This window comes from Cryptomeria japonica, chromosome 4, assembly GCF_030272615.1.
Source record: "Cryptomeria japonica chromosome 4, Sugi_1.0, whole genome shotgun sequence".
Lineage (NCBI taxonomy): Eukaryota > Viridiplantae > Streptophyta > Pinopsida > Cupressales > Cupressaceae > Cryptomeria > Cryptomeria japonica.
The window spans coordinates 438,451,485-438,460,573 of NC_081408.1; positions in this window are offsets into that span (position 1 = coordinate 438,451,485).

Here is a 9,089-nt window from a genome sequence, read left to right on the forward strand (position 1 = left end):
ATTATGGGATTCAAGGAGAATACATAGATGCTTGACCCCACGGGCTCCCCTCCACGGTACTCACTTCTCAGGGCAGCCAAGCATCAGTCCCCATGGAAATCTCCCCATGGCGAACTTAGTATCTCTTCCAAGTATCCGAACTTGTCCTTCTCAAGCAACTAGAAGGGTTTTTGGCCTCTAAAAACAAGGTGTTTAGTAAGGATTTCTGTTAAGTGTTACTCCTTGATGTCACGCAAGCGTGATTGAGACATTAAGCCCATCAAGATACCAAACAAATGTAGTCATGCAAGCATGATTTAGACCAAGAGGCCCTACTTAGATGTTGATATGAGAAAGAGTTCAAGGGTCATCACTTCCCAAGTAACTACAATTCCCACGTAATACTTCCTTCAAAGCTTTCGCTCATCGGGTATTTTTTTATAGTGAGTTAGAATGCCAAGGAATTCTAGCCGTACTCACTTTGGGTCATTCCCTTCTCATGATTATCACTTGCTTGCAAAAGCAAAGTGGTCGGGAAGGCAGGCCCTCTAAAGGAGACAAACAATCAAAGACATGAGCATGGTATCGAAGATCTGGATTTCTGATCACCCTAAGAAGGATGAGAGCATACTCTCCTACTCCAATGTCATACTCAATAATCAAAGAAAACAAATGTTCATTCCAACCTATTTAGAAATCACTAGGTGCCTAAAAATTAAATACAAACACAAAGTTTGATTGTTTCTCCAAGGCAACCTGCAAAAACCCAAGTTAGAAGTTTGATACGCTTATTCTTTGACTTTCGAATCTGCACAAAGCGTGTTAGTAGTTTGATTTATTGTCTTTGCCATGCGTATGCCAAGATTCTACACAGGTAATTAGTACCAAAATCCAAAGTACAGAAAACAGAATGCAAAAACTAAACAAATTTCAAATAAAACACTGCATTTTTACCCCTGTTCTGGACTTTACACAGGCATAGAAGTCATGACACAGGCGTAGAACCCATGACACAAGCACAGAATGTCTGTAAAACAAGCGTAGAATGCATAACACAGGCGCAAGTTGTCTGACACAGGCGTAGAAGTCTCCAGAAAGCCCTGCACTGCCCTGTTTTTGGGTTTTTTGGCCTGCAAATCAACTCAATAGCACTCAAAGACACAATAAAGAGGTTAGATGGTTAGTGTTCATGTTGGGTTCACTAATTAATGTACGTTAGGAAAGGAAATCATCACAAAACAAGATAAACATAATAATTCAATCACAAATGCATTCATTGCAATGAATCTATCCTAAGACACACTCAATAGAGACATGAAATAAAAACATTCAAAATTAAAGACATATGCAAAACAATAGCAGATTTGAATGCTCCTTCATGCGGCTCCATTGTTCTTCTTTCCTCTTCAAATGGTTTGGTTGTGGATCTCACCTACAAGTGCACACACATAATTGAAAGTAAGTAGACAAGATTTTTGATTAAGAGTACTAGAAGTGTAAATTCGATAGTCTGATTACCAATTATTAGCCTTGATTAATGAAGATCATCCAATTTATAGAAAAATTGGAGAGATGACAAGATTAGCATGATTCAATTCAAATGGAAATTGCAAATCAATTATGTCAATTATGACAAATTATGACAAATTATGCACTTTCTATGCAAAATTTGTTGATTGATAATTTATGACAAATTATGACAACTTCTATGTCAAAATTGATTGATTGTCAATTATGACAAATTTATGACAAATTGACATGTCATTTCCATGAATTTTGGGAGAGAAATAGGAGGAAATTGAAATTAGGAATTAGAAAATTAAGAAATTAGAAAATGAGGAATTTAGGAATTAAGAAATTGAAAATTAGGTAAATTAATTAATAATTTGTCATTTATTAATTAATTCACAAAGAGGAATAATTAGCCAATTAAATGAACATTTAATTGCAATGAGAAGACTTAGGATAAATAAACAATTTATTAATCCTAAAGGAAGAAATGACACACACAAGGTTAAATGATTAAATCACGAAACCCTAGAAGATGAATTAGGTCTTGATGAAAGATAATTGACTTGATCATGATTTGATTTTGGATTGATAAATGACCAATGTGATAAATGATTTGATTGAGAAAATGCGCCAATTGACGAGGAACAATGACAAATTGATCCAAATTGACATATTTGAGATAGACAACGATCGATGACAAATCAATCGCAAAATGACAAGATCGAACAAGATGACAAGAGTCAATAATAAATAGATTGCAAAATGATAGGATTGAAAATGACCACGATCAATGACGAATTGATCACAAAATGACAAGATCGAACATGACAACGACCGATGACAAATCAATCGTTAAACGACAAGATTGAAGGATTGATGATAAATCGACAAGATTGATAAGAGGACAACGATCAATGACAAATCAATCGCAAGATTGACAGGAGGACAAAACCCTAATTAGGATTGACGATGTCCAAAATGATGACAAATAAGTACGCACATTGATGCAATAGGATAAGATCGATTAAAATCATGACTGGATAGTGTTGTCGACAAGACCAAATTCGCGAGCGAGATAAATGAAGAATGACTCGATGTTCGCAAATGATAAAAACCAAGTACGAATCATAGGAGAAATGTTAATGCGATGCAAAAACCTAAAATGAGGCAATGCGCAAATGTTAAAGCATGACTCCGCAAGCATTGACCATTTTTAGGTGTCTACAGTACCTAAAGGTGAAAACCTCTTTGAGGCACCTGAAGGTGAGATACTTGATATACTACCAAGTCATTTGCAGGAAAGGTCATCCATATTGATCAAGACAACTTAGCCTGTGAACATTGGGAGTCAAGAGACACCACACATCATTCATGTAGCTCAATCACTATCAACAAAAGAATTGAAGGAGTTCACTTAGCTATTCTTAGAAAAGAAAATAAACTTTGCATGGATATACTCTGATATGCAAGCCTTGGATCTTGATCTCATTATGCATCATCTTTCAATTACACATGGATGTAATTTGATATGCAAGCCTTGGATCTTGATCTCATTATGCATCATCTTTCAATTACACTGGGAGTAAAACTAGTTAAGCAAAAACTTCGTAAGATGCACCCGCATGTAGCACTATTAGTCAAGGATGAACTAGAAAAACTGCTCAAAGATGGATTCATCAGAGCTATAGATTATGTTGAATGGATTTCAAACATAGTACCTATGTCAAAGGCAGACAAGTCTATTAGAGTTTGCACTGACTTTAGAGATCTTAACAAAGCTTGTCTGAAGGATGACTTTCCATTGCCAAACATTGTTATGATAGTCGACATGACTGCTGGGTATGAAATGTACTCCCTAATGGATGGATTCTCTGGATACAATCAAATCAAATTATCTCCTGGAGATCAAGAAAAGACAGCTTTCACCTGTGCATGGGGAACCTTTTGCTAGAATGTCATGCTATTTGGGCTAAAGAACATAGGAGCGACCTATCAAAGAGCAGTTACAACCATTTTTCATGATATGATGCATAAGAATATGGAAGATTATGTTGATGACACCTTAGTGAAAACTATGAAAAGATCAACGCATATTCAAGAGTTAGGTCCTATACTCGACAGAATGAAAAAGTTCAAACTCTGACTAAATCCAAAGAAGTGTGCATTCGGAGTGACATCTAGTAAACTACTTGGCTATATCATTTCAAAGAAGGGAATCAAGGTTGGTCCTGAGAAGGTCCAAGCTATAATGGAAATTTTGCCTCCGAAGAACATCAGACAAATGAGAAATCTACAGGGACGTCTCCAATCCATTAGATGATTCATTTCTTAGCTAGCAAACAAAGCTTAACCTTTCACAAAGGTATTGAGAAAAGGAGTAATTTACAAATGGGATCAGCAGTGCGAACAACATCTTCAATAGATAAAAGAGTACCTATCAAATCCACTGATATTGATGCCACCGATTTAGGGTAAACCACTAATCTTATAAATATCAGCAACTGATTCATTGTTGGGGGCACTTCTGGCGCAATAGGATGACAATAAAAAGGAATGAGCTATTTATTACATTAGTAGGACATTGATGTCTTATGAATTGAACTACACTATAATAAAAAAAACATGCTTGGCATTAGTCTTTGCATCACAAAAACTATGACACTACATGCTAGCACATTCAATCAAGCTAGTGGCCAAAATTAATCCACTCAAGTATCTTCTCAATAAGGCAACACTTATAGGAAGATTGGCAAAATAGATCATGATGCTTATAGAGTTTGACATTGAATATGTGAAACGCAAAGCCATAAAAGGACAGGTAATTGCTGATCAACTTGCTATAGCTTTGCTTGAGGACACTCAACCACTACACATAGAGTTTCCAGATGAATCTATAATGCACCTTACTCAACAACCATGGAAAATGTTCTTTCATGGGTCCTTTACTCAAAATGGTTAAGGTGTTGGCATATTATTCATTACTCCTCAGAAGTATTCAATCCCAAAGTCTTATAAGATTCTATTTCCTTGCACAAACAACATTGCAGAATATGAAGCTTTGGTGAATGGGATAAAACTAGCTATTGAATGGAAGGTTGCAGAATTGTATATCTATGGAGATTCTCAGCTAGTGGTTAATCAAATCAATGATACATATCAGACTCGAGATGAGAAATTGATGCCTTACAAGAGGATGGTTGATGATCTTAAGAAGTATTTTGCTTTTGTATCATTCCAATAGATTCCTAGGTTTGTAAACAGAGCAACAGATGCTATGGCTACCTTGGAATCTATACCTGAGCTATAGTAGTCCAATTTTTGCTTTGATTTATTGGTGGAAGAGTTATATTACCCCGCTTATGATTCTCTTGAGACCCAAATAGTCTATTCTATTATTGGGCATGACTCATCCCAATACAGCCACATCTATTCCTATCTATGCGACCAAATTATCCCTGGAAATATTACCAGAAATGAGAAAAGAAACCTAACTCAAAATGCTTCACGGTATGTTATTATAGCTAATGAATTATTTAGATGAGGTTTGGATAGTACATTGCTTAGATGTCTAGAAACTGAAGAATCTAAACATGCATTATCGAAAGTCCATGAAGGTATTTATGGATCTCATTTGAATGGCCTTACTTTAGCTCAAAAACTACTATGGGTTGGCTACTACTAGCCAGACATGGAAAAAGATGCTATCAAATTTCTAACACTTGTGAGAAATTTCAGCTTCATGGAAATCTCATACATGCCCCGGCAAGGGACCTCATACCATTTATTACACACTATCCTTTTTAGTAATGGGCATTTGATCTCATTGGTCAGATATATCCTGCTTCATCCAAAGGAAATAAATTCATCATAACTGCCACTGATTATTTCACCAAGTGGGTATAAGCGGTTCTTCTCATTAAAGCAACTAGTAAACAAGTCGCCTTGTTCATCCTGAACTATATCATCTGCAAGTATGGGATACCTTCATCCATCATGACTGATAATGGAGGATAGTTTAAGAATAAAGATCTGGACAAGGTTTGTGAGAAATTCAAAATAAAGCAACACTGGTCATCAATATACTACCCTCAAGGTAATGGACAAGCTGAGGCATCTAACAAAAACCTACTGACTATCGTGCATAGAACAGTGAACAAATCTGGGAAGGATAGGCATCTGCAGCTCAATCCTGCACTATGGGCTTACAGAACAAGTATCAGAACACCTATCGAGGCTACACCTTTCTCTTTGGTGTATGGGTCTGAAGCAGTACTACCTATTGAAGTAGAAATACCATCTCTAAGAGTTTCTTTGCAAGTTCTTGTTACTGATGAAGATCATAGAATATTTAGATTGAAAGAACTCGAATTGCTGGATGAGCATCGGCAAGTGGCGTTTCATCATCTCAGAGTGTATCAAAAGATAATGTCCAGAAGATATAACAAGAAAGTTTGACAAAGAGAATTTCAAGTTGGTGACCTAGTTCTGAGAGAAAATCCAAAAAATCAACAGTTTCGCGACAATAAAGGGAAGTTTGAATCCAACTAGCTGGGTCCCTACCTTGTTATTGCAGTATTCGACTCTGGTGCCTATCAACTCTCAAACTTGGAAGGAGAACAACTCTATGAACCAATTAACACCATCCACTTGAAGAAATTATTTTCTTAGCATTCTTTGTGCTATCAACATGTACAGCTAAAAAAGTCTTGAAAAAAAAAATTCAGAAAAATCATAAAATACAAAAAAAAAAGAAAAAGAAAGAAAAAAGAAAAAAAAAATATAAAGAGAGAAAATGCCCTGGTGAAAACCTAGTAAACAGGCACCTTGGTAAAAAAAAAAAAGAAATGAATCTCTGCCAAGTAGGTGAAAACCTGGCAAACAGGCACCTCTTGTACTCAAGCACTCCATCTATCAATGCAACATTGGCATTTCTCGCTTTCATGCATCCTTGCTTTCGCTTGTATATATTTTTCAGTCGCTTTTGTGACATCCTGGTTCATTGGAACCTTCATGAATTGAAACTAATCAGCGCCCTAGTCTTAGGTTACTCGACAGAGCACATTACATATCCTAAGCAGTGTCAACAAAGTCATCTTTTCATTGGTGAATCATGGTCATCCACTCTAAGTCAATCACCTGTCTCCTAACTACCAAAGAGTTTTTTATCACTGAGTAAACAAGCAAAACAACATAACAGAAAACAATCACTAAGCAGTTTGAGCTATGAATGAACAATTTTCTTTGTGTGTTGTCTTTTACATTGGTTTTCGATTATTATCCCTCTGAGTAACTCGAGGAAGTCTATTGTGACTAAGAGGAGCAAGGATTGGGGGCATAATATTTTTATTGTTTTCTGCTTGTAAGAATGACCCCAATGATCTAGAAACATATAAATTAGCTAGGTGTTTGTGATAAGAGCCTTCACAACAAGGTGAAATTACCTCACATACCTCGACTCTACTTATTTGTATGCTACAGGGAGGTCCATATCATTTCTTTGTCTGTTTTGAGGGAATTTCTTTATGATGCAATTCGGGTCCCTACGAAATCTATCCAAGGATATGACCGAAAAAAGGGTCATTGCGGACAAGATAATTAATATTGCACATTGAAAAAGAAAGGAACTCTAACCTGCCTATTGTATTCGTTATGCTCAGTGATGAATCTTAAGTATTTTAAATCTAGTGACTAGGTTTAGGATGCATTTTGCATATCATTTTGCATATCATTCTGCATTTTTGTGAATTTAGAGTGATTTTGGTATGGTAATAATCTCTTTATCTTCTGAATTAGAGCTGAAAGCATCATCTTTTCTTATGCTAAGTGGTCTATTTATCATCATTTCTTCGATCGAGTACTTGTGTTTTGAAATGTTTTAGCTGCATACATAACATTTAATATAGCTTCATACATTTCATTATTCACTCATCTACATTCATCTTATTGCATAGAAAAATGAATTGTTTTTTATATTTGTAGACACCTAAAAATGGTCAACGCTTGTGGAGTCATACTTTAACATTTGCGCATTGCCTCATTTTAGGTTTTTGCGTCGCATTAAAATTTCTCCTATGATTCGTACTTGGTTTTTATCATTTGCGAACATCGAGTCATTCTTCTACATTCTTCATTTATCTCGCTCTTGAATTTGGTCTTGTTGACAACACTATCCAGTCATGATTTTAATCGATCTTATCCTATTGCATCAATGTGCGTGCTTATTTGTCATCATTTTGGACATCGTCAATCCTAATTAGGGTTTTGTCCTCCTGTCAATCTTGCGATCGATTTGTCATCGATCATTGTCCTCTTATCAATCTTGTCGATTTATCATCAATCCTTCAATTTTGTTCTCTTAACGATCGATTTGTCATCAATCGTTGTCATGTTCGATGTTGTCATTTCGCGATCAATTTGTCATTGATCATGGTCATTTTCAATATTGTCATTTTGCAATCTATTTTATCATCAACTCTTGTCATCTTGTTCGATCTTGTCATTTTGCGATCGATTTGTTCATCGATCGTTGTCTGTCTCAAATATGTCAATTTGGATCAATTAGTCATTGTTCCTCGTCAATTGTCGCCTTTTTCTCAATCAAATCATTTATCACACTAGTCATTTATCAATTCAAAATCATGATCGAATCGATATCAACTATCCTTTGTCAAGACCTAATTGTCGTTCTCGCATTGCTATTTCATCTTCTAGGGTTTCGTGATTTAATCATTTAACCTGGTTTGTCATTTCCTCCTTTAGGATTAATAAATTATTTATTTATCCTAAGTCTTCTCATCACAATTAAATGTTCATTTAATTGGCTAATTATTCCTCTTTGTGAATTAATTAATAAATGACAAATTATTAATTAATTTACCTAATTTCTAATTTCCATCAAATTTCCTAATTTCTTAATTCCATCAATTTTCTAATTTCTTAATTTTCTAATTTCCTAATTTCAATTTCCTCCTATTTCTCTCCTAAATTCATGGAAATGACATAGAAATTTGTCATAATTTGTCATAATTGACAATCAATCAATCCTTGCATAGAATTTTGTCATAAATTGTCATAAATTCTTGACATAGAAATTGTCATAAATTGTCATAAACCCTTGCATAGCAATTTGTCATAGACATGTCATAATTTTGCTATTCTTGATTTGAATTTCCATTCAAATCACTATCATGATAATCTTTTCATCTCTCCAATTCTTCTATAAATTGGATGAATTTCTTCAATCAAACCCCTTAATTAATAATTGGTAATCAGATTGTTGAATTTCTAATCACTTTGTCAAATCACGCTTCTAGTATTCTTGTGTCAATGTCAATCTCGCTTTCTCAATTAGGTTTATGCACTTGAAGGTGAGATCTAAAACAAAACTATTTGGAGAAGAAAGAAGAACAATGGAGCCGCATGAAGGGAACATCTGGCTTGCATAATCTTTTTACATGTTTTGTCTTTATGTCTCTACTGAGTGTGCTTAGGATAGATTGTTGCAATTTGCATTTGTGATTGAGCTAGATTAGTATTTTTATATTGCTTGTGATGATTTCCTATTTCCTAACGTACATTAATTGGTGAACCCGATGTGA